The sequence below is a fragment of the Tursiops truncatus genome, chromosome 18, assembly GCF_011762595.2.
Source record: "Tursiops truncatus isolate mTurTru1 chromosome 18, mTurTru1.mat.Y, whole genome shotgun sequence".
Classification (NCBI taxonomy): domain Eukaryota; kingdom Metazoa; phylum Chordata; class Mammalia; order Artiodactyla; family Delphinidae; genus Tursiops; species Tursiops truncatus.
This window is the reverse complement of record NC_047051.1, coordinates 13,161,713-13,186,791: the sequence shown is the minus strand read 5'-3', so window position 1 is coordinate 13,186,791 and position 25,079 is coordinate 13,161,713. Positions and strand designations below refer to the sequence as shown.

The following is a 25,079-nucleotide window of genomic DNA, read 5'->3' as shown; positions in this document are numbered from 1 at the left end:
GAAAATGCCTCCTAATTTGGTCTGAAGGTTTTAGGGGAGACTTCCTGAAGAAAAAGTGGCTTAATTGAGTTTCCATGGAAAACCAGGAGTCATCCAGGCAGAGAAGTTACAAAAAGTCATTACGGGAAGAAACACCATGTACAGATGCAGGGAGGCAAAAAAGAGGATGGAGGATGGAGAATCCCTTCATTATTATTTTTTTAAATTAAGGTCCATCTGATTCATTTTTAAAAATTGGAGTATAGTTGATTTACAATGTTGTGTTAGTTTCAGGGTACAGCAAAGTGATTCTGTTATACATATATATTCTTTTATATATGTATTCTTAATATATTCTTTTTCAGATTCTTTTCCATTATAGGTTATTACAAGATATTAAATATAGTTTCCTGTGCTATATAGTAGGTTCTTGCTGTTTATTTTATATATAGTAGTGTGAATCTGCTAATCCCAGACTCCTGATTTATACCTTCCCCCTTCCCCTTTAGTAACCATAAATTTGATTTTTATGACTGTGGGTCTGTTTCTATTTTGTAAATAAGTTCATTTGTGTCACGTTTTTTGGTTCCACACTAAGTGATATCACGTGATATTTGTCTTTCTCGGTCTGACTTACTTCAGTCAGTATGATCATCGCTACGTCCATCCATGTTGCTGCAAATGGCATGATTTCATTCTTTTTTATGGCTGAGTAGTATTCCATTGTATATATAGAATACACATCTTCTTATCCATTCCTCTGTCAATGGACATTTAGGTTGCTTCCATGTCCTGGCTATTGTAAATACTGCTGCTATGCACATTGGGGTGCATGTGTCTTTTCAAATTATAGTTTTGTCTGATATATGCCCAGGAGTGTGACTGCTGAATCATATGGTAGCTCTATTTTTAGTTTTTTGAGGAACCTCCGTACTGTTCCCCATAGTGGCTGCACCAGTTTGCATTCCCACCAACAGTGCAAGAGGGTTCCCTTCTTTCCACACCCTCTCCAGCATTTATTGTTTGCAAACTTTTTAATGATGGCCATTCTGACTGGTGTGAGGTGATACCTCATTATAGTTTTGATTTGCATTTCTCCAATAATTAGTGATGTTGAGCATCTTTTCATGTGCCTCTTGGTCATCTGTGTGTCTTCTTTGGAGAAATATCTGTTTAGGTCTTCTGCCCATTTTTGATTGGGTTGTTTTTTTGTTTGTTTTTTTTGACATTGACCTGTTATGAGCTGTTTGTATATTTTGGAAATAAGCCCTTGTCGGTCACATTGTTTGGAAATATTTTCTCCCATTCTGTAGATTGTCTTTTTGTTTTGTTTATGGTTTCCTTTGCTGTACAAAAGCTTTTAATTTTAATGAGATCCCATTTGTTTATTTTTGCTTGTATTTCCATTACTCTAGGAGATGCATCCAAAAAAATATTGCTGTGATTTATGGCAAAGAGTGTTCTGCCTATGTTTTCCTCTAGGAGTTGTAAAGGATCCCTTCATTCTTTCTGCCCTCATTCCCACCCTGTGGCCCCTGCTTTGGCCTTTCACTCTGCCTGGCACTCATGGATGGCTTCTGTATCAGGTCTCAGTTCATATTATCACCTTCCCAGCAAACACCCAGAATACCCACCTAATCACTGTCCTCTTCCTTCACCCTTTATTCCCAGGCATTCCCTGTACATCACAATGTTGTTACAATGGCCTTTATCACAGCCCGAAAAGATTCTGTTTATTTGTGTGTTTAATTGTTTTTATCTGTTTTTCTTCACCTATATCTGTTATCTTGTCTGACTTCATTATCAGTGAAAGTCTAGTGCTTGGAATAGTGCTTAGGACATAGGAGTGCTAAATAAATGATCATAAATTAGAGGAGTGGCAGGAGCTGAGATTAGAGAAAATGACAAAGAATAGGTTGTAAAGGGATCAGCAATCCTAAGGCTCATGGCTTTCCTAAAATCTGTGAAATTTAATCATGGTTTAAATACATAAATCCATATAATCTTTATTATTTTCTCAAACTGCTGTTTCCCAGAGATGAACTCATTATCTTCCCGTTTAAGCCTGGCTTTCTTCTGTCATCTCTGTTCGAGTATAAGGCCTTCCCAGTTACTTATGCTAGAAATCTGAGACTCATCCTTGATTATTTTATATGCATCACCTCCCAAAGTTTGATGTGGTAGATTAAAGATGGCTTCAATTGAGAGATGCCATCTAATTACCCTTCTCCTCGATCAGAGCCTGCCTTGGCTACCTGCCTGAACCAATAGAATGCAAAAGAAGTGACTTTCTGTAACATCCAAGGCTTGGTTGTAAGAAGTCTTGCAGCTTCCACTTATGCTGTCTGGCAGCGCTGAGGTGCCGTGTGAGAAGTCTGACTGTCCTAAAAAGGCCATCACACCGGAGAGGCCGTGGGTACACACTCTTGCTGATTGTCGCACCTGAGCCCAGCCTTCCAACCCTTCACTCCAGTGACAAGACTTACAAGAGAAGTGAACTTGGACCTTCTTTACACTCCCACACCAGGCCATCCTCTAGCTGGATACTGCTGAGTAACTTCTATTGATGCCATGTGAAACAGAAGAATCAACCAGCTGAGTCCTGCCCAAATTCCTGTTCCACTGTTATGGACTGAATGTTGTGTCCCCCTAAAATTCATCTGTTGACACCTAACCCCCAATATGATGATATTTGGAAGTGGGGCGTTTGGCAGGTGATTAGGTCAAGAGGATGGAGCCCTCATGAAAAGGATCAGTGCCCTTATACAAGAGACCCCAGAGACATCTCTAATCCTCTTACTACCATGTGAGGACACAGCAAGAAGACAGGCCCTCACCAGACACCAAATCTGTAGCATATTGATCTTAGGCTTTCTGGCCTCCAGAACTGTGAGAAGTAAATGTTTCTTGTTTAAGCCACCCAGTCTATAGTACTTTGCTAGAACAGCCTGAACTGACTAAGGCATGCACAAAATTGTGAAATATTGAATATACATTGTTGTTTTGAACTAGTAAGTTTTAGAGCGTAGATCATTGAGGTTCGTGTAAACCACCAGAGCCTGCCCATCTTATTGCCCATTATATTCCCTACTATTTCCCAAATTATTTCCTCCCTTCCAGCCTTACTCCTCCTGCCCTCTTTAATGAAGTCTTAGACTAGTGTGTCTCACCCAGTTTCCCTGCATCCATGGCTCCAGTCTCATTCCATCCAAAATCACACCACACTTCAGAATTTTTAATATGTAAACATTCCCCACAGTAAAATTTTTAATTTTTTAAGTATATTCATATTGTGGTATAACCATCACCATCATCCATCTCCAAACCTTTTTCACCTTCCCAAACTGAAACTCTTACCCATTAAGCAGTAAGTCCACATTCCCCCCTCTCCCCTGCACCTGGCAACAACCATCCTGCTTTCTGTCTCTATGAGTCTGACTAATCTAGATTCCTTATATAAGTGGAATCATATACTCTCTGTCCTTTTGTGTCTGGCTTATTTCACTTGCTAGTATTTTCAAGTTTACCCATGTTCTGCACGTATCAAAATTTCATCCCTGCATGTATTTCACTGTATGTATATACACTGTACATACATTGTATGAATAATATTTCACTGTATGTGTATACCACATTCTGTTTATCTATTAATCTATTGATGGACATTTGGGCAGTTTCCACCTCTTGGCTACTGTAAATAATGCTGCTCTATTATGTTATTTTAAAACTGTAACCTGGTTTTCTATCCCTTACTTTGTAGATCCCATAAAGTAAAACCCAATCTCCTCAACAGAATAGATGATATCTGGGCGCTGACTTCCTGCCCAGACTCATCTCTCACCCCTTCCTGACTTTTGCTGTATGCTCAGCAATTCTAGATTGCTATTATTTCCTCTCCTGTGCTGTGATCTGTGAATGTTATCTCTGTAAACTTTCTTGTTATTTTATTACCTTGAAATACAACCATTACCTCTGGCTAGATCCTACTCCCTGTTCAAGATGTTAAGCCTCGGCTTCAGAAAGGTCCCACAGTTGCTCTCTCAGGCTGGGTTTGCACTCCCTCTTCTATGTCTGGAGCATGCACATTTACCACTTTATAATTTCCTTTTTACATTTCTTTCCCCTTCATAAGACTGTGAGCTCCTGAAGCCAAGAACTGTGCTTTTTTTTTGCTACAGTCAGCATCCGTGATGGCGCCGGCATGTGGTATATGAGCTCAACAAATGTTTTTTTCTGCCAGTCGATGCATTTTTATAACACCTTGTTAGTAGTCCTTCTAAAGGATTTTGTGTGGCACAATAACTTGATCATTGGTGAGAAGAAAGTAACAAAGCTTTGTGTGTAATTTCTGTTGATTGCCCCCCTATGTTAATGACACTGGTAAATTCTACAAGGAGAGACAAAACCAGTAGACAGCTCCCTTGGGAGTGGGGAAGGGGCGATACTACTTAAATAATATTTAGGCAAACATACCAAAAATACAATTGTTTTGTATGAGTTTGCTTTGAATTATTTTAAGTAAAGAATGAATTTTTAATAAAATAAAATGCTTTTAATAATATTGATAAATTTCCATCTTTATTCCTTATACAGATTGACTTTTATCTGTTCAAACAAGCATTGTTGAAAATATTACACACACACAGCATTGATCGTGTGATTACAGTTTAGGTGCCAGGAAGCTGTAACAGCTATTAACATATAACTGAGATATTGTTGTATTGAACCTTTTTATTTTTTGTCCTTCCTGTGTACCTTCTCATGTTTTTCCATTCTGTTTCTGTTTACTGTTTTATCATTTCTTCATGGACCACCAGTTGCTAATACAACTCTGGCTAGGTCTTTGGCTCCAGAGGCAGAGTTTTGAGTTTTGCAGCTTTTTTCTGTTAAGGAAAAATAATCAATATCCCAGGACACATAAGCAGCCTTGGCTTTGAGATAAGGCCAGTAATCTAGCTTTGTGTGGTGACTGTGTGTCTTGGGTGTCTGAAAATTTTGGCAACCCATTTCGGAAAGGGCAATGAGTGAATATGCAAGAAAGTCTGTTATCCAAGGATACTGGAGAATGGAGAGATATAAAAATAATGCTAATAACATTCCATATAGTTGAATTTTAAGTGGCAACATTTTTTTTGTTTAAAATATCATCAGTTCATATGAGAATCATTGGCTGAAAATGTACAATGTTATGTATTATCTCTTTTTTAAACAAAATTCACAGAACATAAACTTTTCTTTATAATTCAGAGCTTTGGAATGAACCTCAGTTACTGTACTCTATGATCTAGCTGTAAGTTTAGGATTTTTAAAAATGCTGATATGAATAGCTATTTAGGCCTATATAAAAGTATAGCAGAAATCTGCCCTTTACATAGTTTTGCAATCTCTCTCCTCAGGATGAGACTTCCAGCTATCAGTTCTGGAGAGTGTTGATTCAGCTGCCTTTTTATATTTATTTATTTTAATCAATTCATACTAAGCAACCCAATAACCACTCCAGGTAGAAAGAAGTGTTGGAAAACATAGTCATAACTGTCTCAGGGCTTGAGGACGCCTCCATAAATATGATGCGTAAGATTGAATGCCTTAATACTGTGACATTATTCAACTTCTTTGAGAAGGAGAAAATAACAGCCTATTGCTCAGCTTGTCAAGCCCAAAGCCAAGAACAGAACCCGCTTTCTCTCTACCAGGAATGGCTTGTATCTGGAATCCTCTTTCCTCCTAAGATCCGTGGTAGATACTTGCATTGTGTTTTAGTGGCTGCTTTAAGAATCGCAATATATACCTTTATTAGTTTTCTCTTGCTGCTTGTATAGTAGCTCAAAACACCACAGATGTCTATGTACAGTTCTATATGTCAAATCTGACACAGGTCTCATGGGCTAATACTGAGTATTGGCAAGCCTCATTCATTCTGGAAGCTCCAGTTGAGACTCAGTTTCCTTGCCGTTTCCAGCTTCTAGAGGCTTTCCACATTCCGTGGCTCATGACCGTCGTTTTCTATCTCTAAGATCAGCAATAGCAAAAGGTTTAGTCCTCCCCATGAGCATCACTCTGGCCTCCTACCCCCACTTTTCATCTTTTAAAGACCCTCTGACTACATTGGGCCCCCCTGGATAATCCCGGATAATTTCCCAATTTTAAGGTTAGCTGATTAGTGATCTTAATAACCATCGTCCTTGCCGTGGAACATAACACATTTACAAGTTCTGGGACTGAGGATGTGGACATCTTTGGGGGGCCATTCTTACGTCTACTACAATGCCTTTAATTTTTCACCATCTGTTTAGAGTTCATATTGTATAATTTCATGTAAAATGTAGAAGCTTTGCCCCAGAACAGGCTCATTTACCCCATACAACTGACCTTTATGCTCTAGTTACATAAACATTCCATACATTACAAACCTCACAAGACAGTGTTTTAATTTTTGCCTTAAATATTGGCATGTACATTGTTTAAATCATCAGAAAAAAATTTGTTTTTTTATCTGACTATTTGCCTTTTATGTTTTTCATTCCTTCCTGACGATCTGAGTTTTCCTGTGGAATCATTTCCTTTCAACCAGAAGAATTCTCTTTAGCATATTTACCAACTGATATTCCTGGTTTTCTTTTATGTGAAAATGTCTTTGTTTCTCCTTCATCCTTGGAGAAGGTTTTTGCCGATTATAGACTTCTGCATTGACAGTTTTTGCCTTTCTCTTTCAGGCTTTTTATTGGCCTCCATAATTTCTGATGAAAAGGCAGCAATAATTTTAATTGCTGTTTCCCTCTATGTAATGTGCCTTTGTTTTCAGGCAACTTTTAAGATTGCCTTATTATTCTTTACTTTTTAGAAATTTGAATATCATGTACCCTAGCATGGTTTTCTCCATTTTTACCCTGTTTGAGGTTTTCTGAGCTTCTTAAATCTGTAAATTGATTTCCTTCACCAATTTGGGGAAAATGTAGGCTGTTATCTTCAAATATCCTTTTGCTGACTCATCCTCTTTCTCTTATTCTTCTGAGGCTTCAATGATACCTTTTGATATTGTTCCACAGATTCTTGAGGTTGTATTCATTCCTTTCATTTTTTCTCTTTTTTTTTCTTCAGATGGGATAATTTCTATTGATCTTTCATCACATTGACTTACTCTTTCCTCTGTCATCTCCATTTTACTGTAATGTCCATTCAGTAATATTTTTAAATTTTAGATATTTTATTTTTCAGCTCTAGGCTTTCCACTTGGCTTTTATATAGTTTCTCTTTCTCTGCTGAGATTTATGTTTTTATTTATTTTGACCATATATTTCTTTGCCTTCTGGAGCAGATTAACAATAGGTGCTGTAAAGTCCTTATCTGCTAGTTTGCCATGTGAATTATCCAGGGGTCAGCCTTCACTGATGGTCTTTTCTCTTGAGAATGGGTCACATTTCCTTGGTTCTTTTTATATGGAGAAATCTTGCACTGTATCCTGGATATTGTGAAAGTTGTATTGTGAAGACTCTAGATTCTGTTATGATCATTTAACTGTTTTTTTTTAAATTTAGAAACCAATTTCCTTAAATCTTACGTCAGTTCTTCGTCCAGCCACTTTAGTGAGGCAGTCTGCAGTCTGCCCTACACATGCATAGTTCAGGGTTCTACACAGAATTTAGGAATCCTAATCCCTGGTTCTCTCCTTTCTGGAATTTGCTCTTCAATTTCCATCAGCTCTGGTTGCCCTAGACACTGTCATCTATTTCTTCAGGCTAGAATAATTCAGATTTGTTCAAAGTCTTTGCCACTCCATATTATACCACAGTGGTGATAAATATATGATAGATAGATGATAGATAGATAGATGATAGACAGATAGACCCACTTCACTTTCCTGGTCCTTTCTTCCAAGTTTTGACTCTTCCAGAATCTGTCTGTATTTTTTTTTTTTTCATTTTTCAGAACTGTAGGCTAGTTTTTCATGGTATTTTATAAAAGTTATAGTTCATTTTCAAGAGGGTTGGTCTATGTATTAGTCTGCTAGGGCTGCCATAACAATGTACTACAGATGGAAAAAACAACTTAATTTTCTCACAAACTCTGGAGGCTAGAAGTCTGAGATCAAACTGTCAACGAAACTGGGGTGTTTTTGAGACCTCTCTCCTTGGCTTGTAGATGACTGTCTTCTCTCTCTGTCTTCACATGGTCTCCCCTCTTACCTCATTTAACTTTATTACTTCTTTGAAAACACTATCTCCAAACGGTCATATTTTGAGTTACTGCAGTTTAGGATTTTAACATATGAATCTTAAGCATCTTGAACACAGGTTAGCTCACAACAGTATATAAGGAAAATTTTCAGCCATACCAGAACTTAAACTCACCCATGGCTATTAGGGATATTGGACAAGATACATGTTTCTTCTGAATTCTAATTTAGTCTCAGACTCCTGCTCAGTATATGTTCCAGGCCCCCATTACTAATAAACTTGTGTTGGCATGTGAGATAAAATATATTTTCCATCCCTGTTCCAACATACTCACAACATCTACAATGTCAACTATAATGTTAATTTCTAAAATTAAGTCTTTATTGCTACCTAAATGCAACCTACACTAACTCATAAATATCAATATAACAAACATGAGTGTTTTCTCTCCATTATGCCTCATGTCCAATAAGCAACTTTTGTTGAATTTTTCTTCATAATATCTCTCGGATCTGTCCCTGCCTCTGAACTGAAGCATCAGACATGGAATTTCATTGCTCACTGTTCTCTATCTAAAACTTTCCAGTGGCTCTCAAATTTCACTCTGAATATAGCCAAAATCTTTACAGTGCTCTCTGAGTTTGAAAACCAAGTTCTTACTATTTTATTAACTATATCACATACTTCTGTATTATGTGTCATTTTTTTTGTTTGTTTTGTTGCCTATTTCCTCTGACAGAAAGGAAACTACACCAAGACCGTTTCTCATTTGTGTTCATTGCAAAATCTTAGAGTTTAGAATACAACCTAGATTCTGATAGATGGCTAAACATATTTGTTGAATTAATCTGAAGGAATGTATTATTTGCTTTCCCATTATTCTTTCTCTTATTGCAATGATGTTATTGGAAAACAATAACTCAGAAAAAAAGAATACCAACAAAATACAAGATGTTAACCATATTTTTTAAGACAACTGATCATATGTTTAGAAACCCTTTCTTTAAGCCTTTGTGAGTCTTTATATTAGTGACACTGCTTTATATTTCATTATGATGGGAAACATCTTAAATCTGAACTATTTTACCATCTTTTAACGTAATAGTAATGAACCAATAGTATTTAAAATAAATATTTAAATACTTTGTAAAACAGAAGTAGTACTCTGTTCTAAAACTATTTTCTGACACTTTCATCTATTAGCTGTTCATTTTTTTTGTGAAAGACTCCGGTATAAACTGTCTTAAATCTCTAAATTATGGTAATTCACTGATGAGGACGAAATTCTATTAACAATTTTGAAAATTGTTCCGGAACCTATGTCTCTCTCTTATAGCTCCCTGAAAAACATGGTGAATATGAAATATTGTCATAGAAATAAGCTTTTATCTACTGAGCAGCCTAGTTCTGATTTTTTCCCACCTATACGTATTATTTTACCATTAGCATACATCACCATGTCAGAGTTAAAGTGTGCATCTGTGTATAAACATAAATTCTGTCTATTCAGTCGATATTTTACCATTCTCTCTTACTGTAGTTTTCTATATGAACCTAAAAATAATTTTTAAAAAACCCCACAAAACTTAGATGTACCCAAGAGAAACAGCTATGAGGAAAATAAACTCACAGAGGACAATTTAAAAATAATTTTTTTCCAGCTTCCTAGTTTAAAAATAGCATGCTTGTTGAGATGTGTAACAATTAAAAATAGCTCTTAAGTAGAGAGACTGTGTTTTCTTAAGATCTGTTTATCTGACTTTTCATGTCAAAAATATTTAAGAATCAAAGTTTATATTTCACCAGTAATGTCTTTAAAGTCCTCAGGGTAAACCCCACACACACGTCCCACTACATACACACAGTATTAACTACTTCCTGGATATGCTAGATAGATTCAGAGTTCATATCAATCACTTTTTAAACATGCTATATAGGTTCAGAGTTCAACTTTATTCTGAAAAAGAATAAATCAGTTTTGAAGTTTTCTTATATAAAACTTGGCTAGAAACTCAAAGCCAGTGAACTGTAAGCATGGTTCACGAACTATTCCTTGTTGGCAAGTGTATGGTGAAGAGATCCTTGCTTGAAGAATGCTGGTATGAAGTAGAAGTATACATTTAAATGAATAGCTTGAAGAGAATGGATTTGTAATTTTAGGATTCAAAGTTTAATTGAAAATTTAGTTTAAATTGAGTAACTTAGAGGCTTTGCTAGGAATTTTTAGTAGTAACATAGAAATGTATCTCTACACTCCTTAGGAAAACTACTAACGTAATCAAATACATTCACCAATTTAACTTCTTTCCAGTTCTTTTTCTCCCATATCAGGAAGTACCCACTCTTTAATGAACTTGTTCATCTTCCTACTTGTAATTCTTATATTTTTTTAATATGTAAACTCTCCGTAGACCTTTAGGGTAAAGTGATAGCCCAAGCAATTGCCTCATCTAGGAGACTATACAAGAAGTCACAGCAAACACAGAAGGTACTTTCTCTTGGAAAAAAAAATTAAAACTTGTTTTTCATAGTATTTGTTCTCTGCTTTTGATTTGCAGCTAAAAGAGAAAAAATGTTTTCATGTTCTTCTTAATCTTAAAAATACACACAAACATATAAAAACAATATGTTTAATTCCAGCAAAGGTTTATCAAGTCTAGAAGTTCTTAAGAACACGCCATAAGCCTATATGTAAAAAATTAATAGGAAGCCTAGGGCTTGACCTTGGCTCCTGAGAAGGATCAGGACGCCGAGGCACATTCCCACAGTTCCTCTGAGTCATTTGCTGTGTCGTTCATAGGCTGGCAAGGATAGTTCCTAGTCAACAATTCAATTCCAGCCACTGTCAAACCTCCATATACAGTTATAGGAGAAGAAAGATAGACAGTTTCTCATATTTGCCAATTCTGAATAATTACCAAGATCACATTTCAATCAGCAGATTTCTCAGGAGTTTTTTGTGTCAAAACTGCCTATGATGTTATGATCCAGTGAATAATAATTTATTATAAGGTCAAATGCAATGCCTGGAGTAAGTAACACATGATCCAATTTAGTAAACCCACTTCTCTCTTTGCAGAGTTGCAAGTGAATACAGAAATACTTGCAAATTGCTTTGAGCTGTGTAATGCCTCAATGCAGACATGTGTAAGGGAAGACAAGAGAAAGGAAAGAAGTAATCATATTTTTGCACCTGGTACTATGATAAGCACTTCTTAGACTCTGTTTCATTTTATTCTTCAAAAAACATGGCCGCTATTTGTATAATCTTCATTTTAAAGACAGGTCTTTCTGGTTCTGGAGCCTACACACTTAATATAGTACCACATTATTATTATCTATGAAACAAAAGATTTCTGTATTCATTTGCTCCTTATTCAACCCTAGCTAAAAGGATTTACCTTGTTGGTTTCCTTATAGGTCTGTATATTGGCACCGGTGATATGCATGTCTAGCCTGCAAATGGCGTGTCTCTCTCAGCTTTGACGTCAGGTGGCTCACACTATACCATCCAGCCATGTTCAGGTGTAGGTCCCAGGAAGATGGTGGACAAATCTGAAAGTTAAGCATAGACAAGAGCTTCCATGTTCAGGCTGTGAGACTCCTGTAAATTCATTAGGACACTGAGAACTATTTTAGGGGAGGAGAGATAAGAATCACATTGCTTTCACTCATGTATTTATGCATGTATACATGTAGTTATTTATCATCCACTAAACAAACACTATAGGTGCACCTACACAGGCCAGGCATTGTTAGGCATCGGAAATGCAGAGGTGAGTATGACAAGTATAGTTCTGGCCCTTACATACCCAGTAGTCTAGTGGAAGAGAATAATATGAAAAAGAATTACCCAAATAAGTGTATGAGGGCAGTCTTTGAAAAGTATAATGAAGGAGCATATTGGCGGGTATATAACCACACCAGCAGGCAGTCTGAACTAGTCTAGATGTTCCAGACAGACTGAATGAGAAATGGGAGATAAAGAGGTACAGGTGTGGGGTGGGCAGGGGTTGGGGGTATGGATAGAATTGCAGACCAAGCAAGCATCATCTGGGACAATTCTGTGGGGATGGAGACACCAGAGGGACCGGAGCACAGACAACCATAGGGCGAGCAGTTTGCAAAGCCCTGTGGAGTGGTGGGGCAGCAACCTGAACAGCCATATCCTCGTTAAGGACGTGTTTTCATCTTAAAAGAGGCAAGAAGTTTTTAAAAGGCTTTAAGCAGGGAAGTGGCATGATTAAATGTGTGATTTGAAAAGATCTCTTTAGATGCCATGTTTAGAATAGAGTGGGGAAAATAATTGAAGTGTTTCAGATAAGACATGATGGTAGCTTGGGCTAAGTGGTAAGAGGAGAGAGTGAGAAATAGACACGTAGGGAAAACAGTTGTACTTCTCAGTGATTGCTTGAATCCTTGGAGCTAGGGAAAAGGATGCATAGGGATGAACCCAGACGCTTCCTATATAAGTGTTGAAACTGAAGTGAGGGATGCACAGATTCTTATTAAATGTGGTCACTGCTTGGTTACTGCATTCATCTTCTCATCTTCCTGAGCACAGCTCTCATTTAGCAGAGAAAATTACCCCTTTTACCCTTAGGATCAATAAGTGATTGCCCTCCTTGACCTTCTAGAATTTCTGCCCTGTCTGGAAAGTTTGATAATAGCTAAACTACAAAACAAAGCACCCAAGGATTTTTTTTTTCTTCTGTCTGGCTTCTCTTCTTTTATTCCCCCTGATTATATACATCCAAACTACTACATCTCATCCCACATAAAATGACTCTTCTCCCTCAATCCTTTAACTTTGAGAAATTCTTTTAGTTCCATTTAGAAAACATCAAGTAAGATTTAAGAGGCTAGGCAGTGGAAATACTCATTTCTCTTTGGAGGGATTATGTTTTTTCTTTCAAGGTTATTAGTTATCTAGAGCATGAGAAACGGCATCTGCAACAATCCCAGGGACTCAGAAGATTAAGAAAAAGAAATGAAAAGTCCTCTTGACCACAAAGTCGGTACTTTGGAACCGAACGCTTAGTTTTATTTCATTCAATTTTTAGAACTTGCTTAAACCACTATTATTGACTTGATATCTTTCATTGTCTACATAAAAGAATGCAAAATGGCAGAAGGTGATGGTAGATCGCTACCATCTCACTGCCGCTATCCGAAGTCTATAACTACTGAGCTGGGATTATAGATCTGCAACTTTGACTTCATTCGGGGGTTGACTTGAATCCTGAGCTACTGCCCCTCACCCTGCATTCCAGTCAGCACCACACCTGATAGGGAACTACCTTTGCCTCTGCCATTAACTAGTTTTGTGGCTCTGGAAAATTCATCTGACCTCCCTGGACCTCAGTTTCCTGGTTGTAAAGCCAAGAGGTGAGGCCTGATGATTTTTGAAGTACCTTCCACTTAACTTTCTAAGAAAGACAAATCTTGGTATGTCTGACACAGAGTGTGTGTATGTGAACCGGTGTATTTGCTTTTTATCCAACTTTTTCAATCTTGTGCCTCATAAATGTTACAAAACAAACCTCACATATTTCTTTCTCCTTTGAGAAATAAAAGCAGATAAATAATAAGCCAGGTATTTACAGTTATAAGATCCCGGACACTTGAGATGTCTGTTAATTTGCCCCTGTCTTATCCATTTTGGCCTGTCACCCATCTCTAGACTTACCTCCTCCAGGGCCCTTAGGGTCTCCAAATGTCCCTTTGGCAGGACCTCTCCCAGGCCGACCCAGTGAGGAAGTGCTCCCAAATCAAAACTGAGCAGCCCACCCATGCTCGTAGAGATAATCTCAGCAAGGAGGAAAGTAATCTGATTTCCTGATAAAAAATGTGACGTTTCAAAGATGGCACTGACTGATAGGCTGGACTACCCCAGTGTTATTTACGTGTTCAAATAGGAACAATGAACACCAGTGGATTGCTTACTGATCGGGTGCCCATGAGAAATGAGTGGGGGCCGTCAGGCCATCTCGTTGCCTAGGCGGGGTTGTCTGCCTCCAAAGTACGTCCTCAGAACAGAGGTCTGTGACTGGGTGCTCCACTCTGAAATCTTACTGAGCCGCATCATTCAATTCCTTTTTAGCACTGCGAGGAGCAGACACTATACAGAGGAGAGAGGAGTGCAAATCCTCTGCACCACATAGCACTGGGGGGTGGGGGAGAAGATGTGCAGAAATCATTAAATACACTTGACTACCTGCTTGTCGCCCTTTGGAGAGAAGGTCTGTCAGGGAAATAGGTACAGTCACTGTCTTCTAGAATAGACTTTTTATTAAGAGCTGCTGAAACAACAAAATTACTGCTCTCTGCATTCAGTACTCAGTGATCCTCTGTTTTTTTTTTTTTAATTTCAAAAGCTATCTGTTAGTCTATAATTTGAAAAAACTAGACCTCTGTTGTCAGTACGTAGCCACTAGCTACATGAGGCAGTTAAGCACCTGAAATGTAGTTTGTCCAAACTGAAGTAGGATCCAAGTGTCAGATGCATCCCAGATTTCAAGCCCTATAAAGAAGGCTACTCATCAGCTGAAGATTTTTCTAACAGGAGATGGGACAAATAACATGACTGGTAAGCAGAATGTATACATCGAATAGTATATATATATTTTTTGTCTGTGTGGTACGCGGGCCTCTCACTGTTGTGGCCTCTCCTGTTGCGGAGCACAGGCTCCGGACGTGCAGGCTCAGCGGCCATGGCTCACGGGCCCAGCTGCTCTGCGCGGCATGTGGGATCTTCCCAGACTAGGGCACGAACCCGTGTCCCCTGCATCGGCAGGCAGACTCTCAACCACTGCGCCACCAGGGAAGCCCCCGAATAGTATATTTTGCTAGGAAATAATCATCTGGTATTTATATTTCTAAGCGTATCCTTCTCTTTGATGCAAAAACAAATAGTTTTCACACCAAAGCTATCAAATTAATTCTACTATAGTTGAAAATTAAGGAGAAATTTTTTTTTTTTTGGCAGTATGTGGGCCTCTCACTGTTGTGGCCTCTCCTGTTGCGGAGCATAGGCTCCGGACGTGCAGGCTCAGCGGCCATGGCTCACGGGCCTAGCTGCTCCGCGGCATGTGGGATCTTCCTGGACCGGGGCACGAACCCGTGTCCTCTGCATCGGCAGGCGGACTCGCAACCACTGCGCCACCAGGGAAGCCCAGAAGGAGAAAATTTTATAAACTACTTTTTTCTTGGTGGTAGGGGTAGTACTTACCTTCTCAAAATCTGAAAAACTTAAATAAGAAGCTCCTTCTAAAACTCAAACCAGTAGCCAAAAAAGAAAAGTTTTGTGCATTTTTTGATTAACTTTATTCTTCAAGCACTGCCTATTAAAATACAGTCACAATCAACACTTAGGCACAAGTCTTATGCATGAGCCGGGGATCAGTGTCTTATCTCAATGTTTACATAAACCAGGAGAGTAGAAATCTCATAATCCAGCAAGAGTTAGAAATCGGTAATTAGTTTGTAACAGAATTAAAGTAAGTCGTTCCTTTTCCATATATCATGATCATTTTTATTTACTGAGAAAATAATTTTCTTCCTAATTCTTAGGACAGAGTAGAAAAGTCAGTTACATACTGTGCTATAGACTTTGACTTCCTTTAGAAGGAAGGTTGTATTGTTTGCCCTTTTTTCTTTAGCCTTCAGCCATATGTTTAGACTCAGCCTCTCCTTCCATGCTACACAGCAGCATGAAAGCCATAAAATAACCTAGACACAATTTTGAAAGCAGTGGATAAAGTCAATCTTTCTACTGTTGCCATTCATATATTTACTCATTCATTCTAAAACTATGTCTCAAGAATCATCTTGGTACCAGAAAGTCTGCAAAGCATTATAGATACAGAAATAAATAGTATCAAGTTGGTACGGAGGTATACAGAGATAAATATACCAATTTCTATTGGATGTAAGGAGTTAACTATATTAGGTATTATAGTTGACACTGATATAAAAATATATATAGAAAGCCCACCACTATGAAGGGTGATCCTGGACTGCTTTCTCAGAATGAATCCTGGCCAGAGAAGAAGACGACAGGGTGGTGATTGCAGTGGTTGAAGGAGGATGTTGCGTTTGGGACAGAGGATTTCCGGAGCTTGAGTATCTATGTGAAAGGAGAAAAAGTGAATGATGAAAGAGGATGTAATTTTTCACTCTTCAGTTGCTTCACGTACAAAGTTTTGCCTTTGTCACTTATATAGTAATTCTACAGTGATTATTATCAATAATATTATTGTTAAATATTAATTCCATACTCTTCACAAGGATAAGCCTACCTGTTTTTTGGGGGGGGGGGTTATTTCTTTATTTACTTTTTGTATTTGACATCTCTCTAATGTAATTGGCAGATCCCTGTGATGTTCTGAATTCCTTTCAAATCTGGGTATTGGGCAGTGTCTGGACACTGACATTTAGTACCAGAAGATGTTATCACCTCTTAGATAATGAGTGAATGTTCCAGATCTCCAACTCAAAAATATTCTCGATCTTTAAACATCTAGCCACCTTTTGAGGCCAAGACTGCAGTGACACTGTGGAAAACGGTCTCAAAAGAGACTCCCCATGATTCCCTGCCCGGTGTTTTCTGCCTCCACAGTGTCCTGGGGTGGAAAATTTTGCCTTGGACTTCACTCCAGTTGGAGGAGGACATTTCCTTCTCTGGGCAGACTCGTAAATTGTACAGACACAACAGAAGATTATCATGCTGAAGATGAAAGAGTGAGACTATGTCGATCCCAAGAAATTAGGTCATAAAAGTTTTTCTAGCGCTTTGCTAAATAAGAAACCTATCTTCAGTGTACTGAGAAGGTCGAGATTACTTGGATGCCATCTATTTATATGGAGAGAGAAAAATGAAGTTTCTTTGTCACTTTTGGGGACTTTAACTTTCAACTAACTAAATAAATGATGTACTGAAAATTAGGTTTTATTTAAATATTATGTTTTGTAGAGCCTTACTCACTGTTCTTAAATTCTGGGAATAGGTATGAAAATATTCCCTTCTTGAATTCCTATTGTGATTTTGAATTCTTTTGGGATTAGGGAATGAGGTGCCTACAGAAATGTCCAGAATATGTATCGTGGTCTTACTGAATTTAGTAAAAGGAAAAAGAATTCAAACCGTCTTCAGCTTTTAACAATGTTTTAGGTAAAGTAAAATTATCCTGACAGAAATGTAAGTAAACATTTTGACTACCTTCCTCGTATTCACGATGCACCAGAAATTGCATTATAAACGTTTGGAGGTGGTTAAATAGTTACTCAGAGTTGGCAATAATATGTCTAGATGACATGAAGCAGATAGGTTCTGCTTGCCATCAAATGGACTTTCCACCTCTAGGGAAGAATTTAGCAAGAAATTCTTGAGCATTTGTAAACCTCCTCATAGCTTTCATTTCTTTTGACTGAAAGTCTAGGTACCAAAAAAAACCCCAAAAAAACAAGAGGCATTCTGTGTAATTATCATTATCTTTATTTTTGCTGAGATTGTAACTCTATTTACTAACAAGTTTGGAAGCTTCTCCTTTGTTTGAACCAAGAAATCTAATCCCTACTGTAGGATAGAGAGGGCGCCAGCATTGAAGGTTGAAGACATGCTGACTGCTTGCCCTTCCTCTCCAGGGTCAGTTAGATCAGAAGACTCAGACCAAAGACACGTGGTGGGAAGAACCCAGGCCAGAAAGGCAAGGTTCCTTCAGTTCTGGGACCTAAATTTCTGTCATTCACTATCTTTTATTATTTCTTAAATGCAAATGAAAGATTAAGGTGAATGCAATTCGCTGTCAATTTGTATGAATTCTTTTCATCTCATAATCAGGCCCTTTCTAGTTAAGTATAGCTATGAATATATAAATAAAAATAGAACTAGAGGGACAGACTTGGTTCTGCTGCTAGGAAAGGAGGTATGCAATTTTGGGCATCCCAGGTTAGCAGGAGGACAAGAGTTATTGGATGACCATCGTAGGCCCACTTGAATCGCATTGTGGTAGCATGGGTGGTGGGATGGGGCAGTGGGGGAAGGTTGGAATGGATACTGGTGCAGGCGTAGGAAATGTTCACATCTTGTCATATTTAAAGATAACTACTGAAAATCTTTTAGAGGCAATCCCTAATTTACAAACAGATTGTATTACAGAAGCTTAACAACTTGATGAAACGAAGTTTGGGGATATAATTACCTTGTGGAACAGAATGATAGTGGGTATGGAGAATTCCAAGTCAAAATACACAATTTGCTTTAACCTATCCATAGATGTTGTCTGATATATGTTCAGGACATAGGAGAATAAAACTTTAAATCTACTTTTAAAGTGTTTCAATTCTCTGTGAGTAGTGAACAGTAAATATCCTCCATATAGAGACTAAAAATGATTTTTAAAAATTTGTAGTTTGTACGTATGCATCTTTTTTTTTTTTTGCGGTACGCGGGCCTCTCACTGTTGTGGCCTCTCCCGTTGCGGAGCACAGGCTCCGGACGCGCAGGCTCAGCGGCCATGGCTCACGGGCCCAGCTGCTCCACGGCATGTGGGATCTTCCCGGACCGGGGCACGAACCCGTGTACCCTGCATCGGCAGGCGGACTCTCAACCACTGCGCCACCAGGGAAGCCACCGTATAAATTTTTAACATCAGTGTTTTTTTTGCATAGAAGTCCAGCATTGCTACTTCTTCCCAATGTTTGGACATCACCAATGGTTTTGTAGTCAAGGAAATGAGTTCCTTGAGGTTGGTTTATCTTTTTTTTTCTTACATTTTTCATCAGACACATCAGACGTGCATGCCTCTGATTGCACAAAAGAGCAGGGTAGAGAAAAGAATCCCATTATTATCTTTTTTAAAACACTGTTAAGAGGATCACAGAGTCCTGAAGACCATGTTCGCCACTTCAAGTTCTCGTCCCTCTTTCACTGATTCTCATGGAATTGAACTACATTTCTCTGAAATATATTTCCTTGGAAACTTCTTGAAATACTCTGCCTCTGGACTCCTTGTAAAGATGTACTTTCAGAACAACTTGATTTTCAATAGATTTTCTAAGAACTGACCTCTAACCTAGACTGAGGCAGCCTTCTCATCCTATACTCAAGCAACACCATGGATTTCCTAGGAAGCTGCCTGGACTAATTAACATTATATTCAGAAGAAAGAGAGGCAGCTAATGTATTTTCTGGAAACAAGCACAAGAATATAAAGTGCCCTTCTTATTGTTGAGGGTAACAATGTCAACCAGGCTTTTCCGTGGAACTTACAGGAGTGGTTAGTGCCTAATTAAATGGATTCATAAGCCCTGAGCTATGTTCAGCAATTAATTCAATTGAGTAAACATCCATTGACATCTCAGGGCCAGGCACTGGTGCGAAGGATCAAGTGATGAAAAATGGCAGACCCTTCTCAAATAGCTCACTCCAACCCATGATTAAAATGCAGGAGATAAGAGGAAGAAGTGCAACTGTAGGTGTATGTTCAAGGGACAATATCAGTACCAAGAAAAAGAACAGTTGACTATTAAGAGTGATCAGATGAATAGAAGCTGAGTTGGAAGACTCAGGAATTTACTCTGAGAAAATAGGAGATGGATGATTCCAGGCAAAAGTATCCGCACATGCAGCCCTACAACAGTAAGAAAGGTCCAGACGTGGTCAGAGCACTCTGAAGGGTTTGTGTGTCTGTAGTATAAATATGCAAGGGTGGAGGAAAGGAGTCTTATGGTAAAGGAGCTCAGGGCCTGGTATGCCTTACATAAACTGGGGACTTTTTCCTGGAGACTATGAGATGACAGTACAGACTTTTAGTTGAGAAAGAGACACAGTTAAATTTGCATTTTGCGAGGCCCTTCATCTCAGCGGTATGGTACATAGGTTAGTTAGAGAAAGAACTCAGAGGCTAATAGGCTTTGGCAGAAAGTAGACCTTTTTTTTCCTCCTAGTTTAAGCCTGAAATAATGATATCTGATGTTATGATAATATCTCATGGTAGTGGAATTGAAATTAAAATGAGACGAATCCAAGAGAAAGAAGCCAACTTGGTAAGATTGGTAACAGATTGGAGGTAGATCATTCTGAATGTGCTTTCTGGCACCAGCAAAATAGGGGCAGCCATTTTTGAACCACTTTATTGAGGTAACATTGACACACAATAAATTGCACGTATTTAAAGTGAATACTGTGTCAAGTTTTTTATAATATGTGTACAGCTGTGAGAACACTGCAATTAAAATAGTAAACGTGTCTGTCACCCCCGTAAGTTTCCTTTTGCCCTTCTGTGATCTTTCTCTGCACACCCCTCACCCCTTCTCAGGCAATTGCTGATCTGCCTTCTGTCACTGGAATCATACAGCATATTCTCTTTTGGCCTCCAGCTTCTTTCATTCAGCATAATTATTTTGAGATTCAACCATGTGTGAACATCAATAGTTCCTTCCTTCTCATTGCTGAATAATCCTCCATAGCATGGATATACCATGTTTGTATCTTCCAGTTTTATTGAGATATAATTGGCGTACAGCACTGTATACATTTAAGGTGCATAGCATAATAATTTGACTTACGTACATCATGAAATGATGATCACAATACGTTTAGCAAGCATCCATCATCTCCTATTAATACCAAATTAGAGAGATAGAAAAAAGATTTTTGTGATGAGAACTCTTAGGATTTACTCTCTGAACAATGTTCATATATAACGTGCAGCCATGTGAATTCTATTTATCATGTTGTACGTTACATCCTGGATATACCACATTTTGTTTATCCATTCACTGGTGGATGGAAATTTGAATTATTCTTGTTTTTAGCTATTAAAAACAAAGCTACTATGACACTTGTATGCGACTATTTGTATGGCAATATGCCTTCTTTTCTTTTGGAGAAATGCCTGGAATTGGAATAAGCCCATCATATGGTAAGTGTAAGTTTTTTTTTTAAATCCTGCAAACTGTTTTCCAAAGTTGTTGACCATTTACATTTTTAAAATTATTTATTTATTTGCTTGTTTGTTTATTTTTGGCTGCGTTGGGTCTTCGTTGCTGCGCGCAGGCTTTCCTCTAGTTGTGGTGAGCGGGGGCTACTCTTCTTTGCGGTGCGTGGGCTTCTCATTGCAGTGGCTTCTCTTGTTGCAGAGCACAGGCTCTAGGCTCGCGGGCTTCAGGAGTTGTGGCACGCCAGCTCAGTAGTTGTGGCTCACGGGCTTCGTGGCTCCACAGCAGGTGGGATCTTCCCCGACCAGGGCTCGAACCCATGTCCCCTGCATTGGCAGGCGGATTCTTAACCACTGCACCACCAGGGAAGTCCAACCATTTACATTTTGATGGCTGATGTATGAAAGTTCCATTTTCTCCAAATTCTTATCCACACATACAATGGTTAGTCTATTTTTAAAATTTTCTCAGAAATAGTTGGTCTTGAAATTATGTGAAAAGGGATAGAAAAGGGGAAAGAAGAGTGACTGTATCCTTTCATCTCAAAAGAGCAGCTGGTATTCATTCCTGTAGTGCCTCTTGTTTCTCTTGGGTACTTGTCCTAATGGCAGATAACAGAGCAGAGTTTGGTCCTCAGTAGGCTTCCCTCCAGGAGACTGAGAGGGGACCACGCTTTCTGAACTGCCACACTTCTTGCAGTAACTGTCGTCAGAGACTGGAAAACCAGCCCATTGAGGGCTGGCCAGGACCAGGAACAGGCTGTCCTCTGTTTTCCATCTACCATTCTCACCTATTACTCACCTACATGATTCCACAGTCAAATGGTGGTTCCTTCAAAAGAGAATGGACTTGAGGACACAGGGAGGGGAAGGGTAAGCAGGGACAAAGTGAGAGAGTAGCACTGGCATATATACACTACCAAATGTAAAATAGCTAGCTAGTGGGAAGCAGCCACATAGCACAGGGAGATCAGCTCGGTGCTTTGTGACCACCTAGAGGGGTGGGATAGGGAGGGTGGATGCAAGAGGGAGGGCATATGGGGATGTATGTATATGTATGGCTGATTCACTTTGTTATAAAGCAGAAACTAACACAACAATGTAAAGCAATTATACTCCAATAAAGATGTTAAAAAAAAACACTGTATAATTGTCTGCCTCCACATCTCTCTTCATTTTTAAGAAAGCATCTAGGTAGCCACTTAGAAATGACTGGCAGTTTTTCATCTCTTTTCCATGATAGTTTAAAACAATTCTTCATGCGCACCCTGAAGAGGGTTATTGGTGAAGAGACGTGGAATTTCTACCAACTGCTGCCCTTTGTGATTTTCAAGGAACTAACAGTATCTATTGACTCTGCCTTCCCACTACCAAAATCTCATTTTGTTTGTTTGCCAAGTTCAATAGTTTAATGTATTCAATGTTGGGTTTTTCACCTCCCACCATATTTCCTTTGTCTCTGCATTTTCTGCTTCCCGTTATTGCCCACTCATCATCCCAGCTCAGTTGCCAAACCAATTTTGAATTTAGGCCCAGAAATGATTTAAGAAGTTTAATCCTGCCCCCGCCTCACCAGCACTGTCAAATGGAGTTTAGTTGTCATCTTCCCTTCTGGATATGTAGACATCAGAAGTGGTGCCCTAGTGATATGCTTTGAGTTATTCCTTGAATTCCAATCTGCAAATCTGAACTTCACATGCCTGTCCAAGGAAAATAATCATGTGATTTGATGACTGGATCGGAGATTCTTTGACTTGACAGAGCCAGGGGAATCGTAGACCAATATCCTGTGGAGGAAAGAACCTAAAGTTTATCAAGCAGTCTTCTTGACTGATCTCAGGCTTCTTAGCCAATGTCATCTCAGATATGATTAAATCTTCATTAACTTTTTAATGACACTGATAAAAACTCAATTAGTCAACTAGCTATTTTATTGGATTCCCTATGCCTAAATTATTATTATCTTCTCAGTGTAAGTTTCTTATAGAAATCTTTTTAAACTAATCTCCCATCTGTGACATTATATTCATTAAAATTAGGTTATAAAATATGTAAATATATTAAAGTTGGCATAAGTGCAATACTCTGTAATTCAATGAAAGTGAATAAACATTATATATTTGTGTATAAGACTATAAGTGATTGTACAGTTGTCTCTCGGTATTGCCAGCCTCGGCCTCCACTGAGCAGCAAGGACTTAGACTTGAGAAATTGCCTCAGTAAACATTTTTATCTGTATCCCGATATATGGCCGCAGTATCCCTTTATACTGCATCTCTAGCATATTCACCATTGAATGTAACATTCTAGAACAAGGGATTGCTCATCTGAACTTGCTTATCTCCATCCTCAAGTTTTTAACATGATATTCTCTAAATCTGAATTAAAACACATCCACCTACCAAGCTGTGCCTGTCAAAATTCTACTTGTTATCTCAGGCTTAACTAGAAAATTCTGCTTCCTTTCTTCAATCTTCCCTAATTATTTCATATTGGGCATAATTTCTCCTACACATTCTACCTCTTTTCTAACAAGTCACGTAATGCTCTGTATTTAATTTACCCAGTCACATTATCAGTCTGCCACAGATTTTGAGATCCTAGAAGACAGATATATCTGGTTCTTACAGATCTCGGTCCTCTCCCCGCTTATCTAGCCAATGCCCCACTCACAGATGATGCACAATACTATTGTCTTAATCAAACTAAGGAGCACCAGATGAAAATGATGCTTTGAATAATGAAGTAGGTGAGTGATTAGTTATGCAGTATGACTGTGCTCAAGGAGACTGGAGAATTGTTTTAATTAGGAACACAACTAGAGCTATCTCTAGGAAACAGAGAAAGGCCCAGACAGTTAAAGGCCATTGGCAGCTATGAAGGGATTTAAGGGTAGAAGTAGAAGAAAAAAGGGTTTTCAGTTATGGACAAAGTAATTCCCTGAAGCTCTTCTGCCTACAAATCATTCTTAAGCCTTGTTATCCACATTACAAAATGAGTTGTCAAAAAACATTCTTGGGCAGAGGAAATAAAACCCCAAAGGAAATAGATTATTTTTGAAATTCTAAGGAGTAAATAGTAAGACCCAGGGGAAGCTGGCATGTATATGAATCTGCAGTCCTTTTTAAGCCCTTACCTAGATCACTTTAATTCATTCAACCCAAAAGTTTCAACTCTCTTTATAATCGTCCAACAGCCAATAGAAACTCCCATGTAACTATCTGACTTAGTCAAGATGCATTAAGGTGCCAGGTTGGTTGTTTCCAGAATCTAGATTCTGCTCGTTTAGAGAATATGGCCACAGTCTGAACCTTGGATACAAAATTTTAAGCTAGAAAAATATATTGAAAAACTAAAAAGATGAAGAAAAATCAAATAGGAAATCGAATCCATAGTTATTTTAATTATCAGAGCTCCATTAATTTTTGAATTCTCTTCATCTTATTTTGTCCATATCCAATTAATATTTTAATTCCTCACCACGTAGCAGTGAGGTTTCTTGGTTGTTTGGGTTTGTTTTTTGTTTGTTTGTTTTCACTTTTCAGCTTTATCTCCTTTCTCTTCATCATGTTTTGTTTTCTTTAGGTTTGGGGTGTTTTAGTACTTTGAGTAGTTGTTTTTAAATCATTGGTACTGGAATTCACTTTATTTGTAAAAATGAGATTAGATTCAGTAATCATCACAGTTTCTTCAGTATTTAAAATTCCATGACTAACAGTTTCATAAATAATCATGAGATTAGGTTTTTAAAAATGTTTTAAAGGTTATTGAAAGAGAGGAAATCTTTCTTTTTTTAGAGTGTCCTTTCTAGTTTCATGGCACAAATGTGAATTTGAATGTTTATAATGTTTTAATATGAATTTTAATGTGATGTCAGGAATTGTTTAGGAATCGGCCAACAACTGCAGAGAGAGAAGGGGCTGTAACACGGTGTGTTTCAAAGAAACCCCACCTCCCGCAGTCCTGGGATGGTATAGAAGATGGT

General features: G+C 38.3%; 2 protein-coding genes across 3 annotated transcripts in view; one reads left to right on the top strand and one right to left on the bottom strand.

Annotated features, from left to right (window-relative positions):
- Window positions 1-25,079, top strand: part of TRPC4 (transient receptor potential cation channel subfamily C member 4) — a 163,293-nt gene that overhangs the window by 82,514 nt on the left and 55,700 nt on the right. The gene's annotated exons all lie outside the window — the stretch shown is intronic.
- LOC109550234 (uncharacterized) overlaps window positions 11,550-25,079 on the bottom strand; it is a 529,004-nt gene continuing 515,474 nt past the window's right edge. Inside the window, exons 15-17 of the mRNA XM_073795485.1 lie at window positions 22,668-22,881; window positions 16,150-16,281; window positions 11,550-11,708 (exon numbers count right to left, since the gene is read on the bottom strand). The gene's annotated coding sequence lies outside the window, so the exon portion shown is untranslated. The remainder of the gene's footprint in view (window positions 11,709-16,149; window positions 16,282-22,667; window positions 22,882-25,079) is intronic.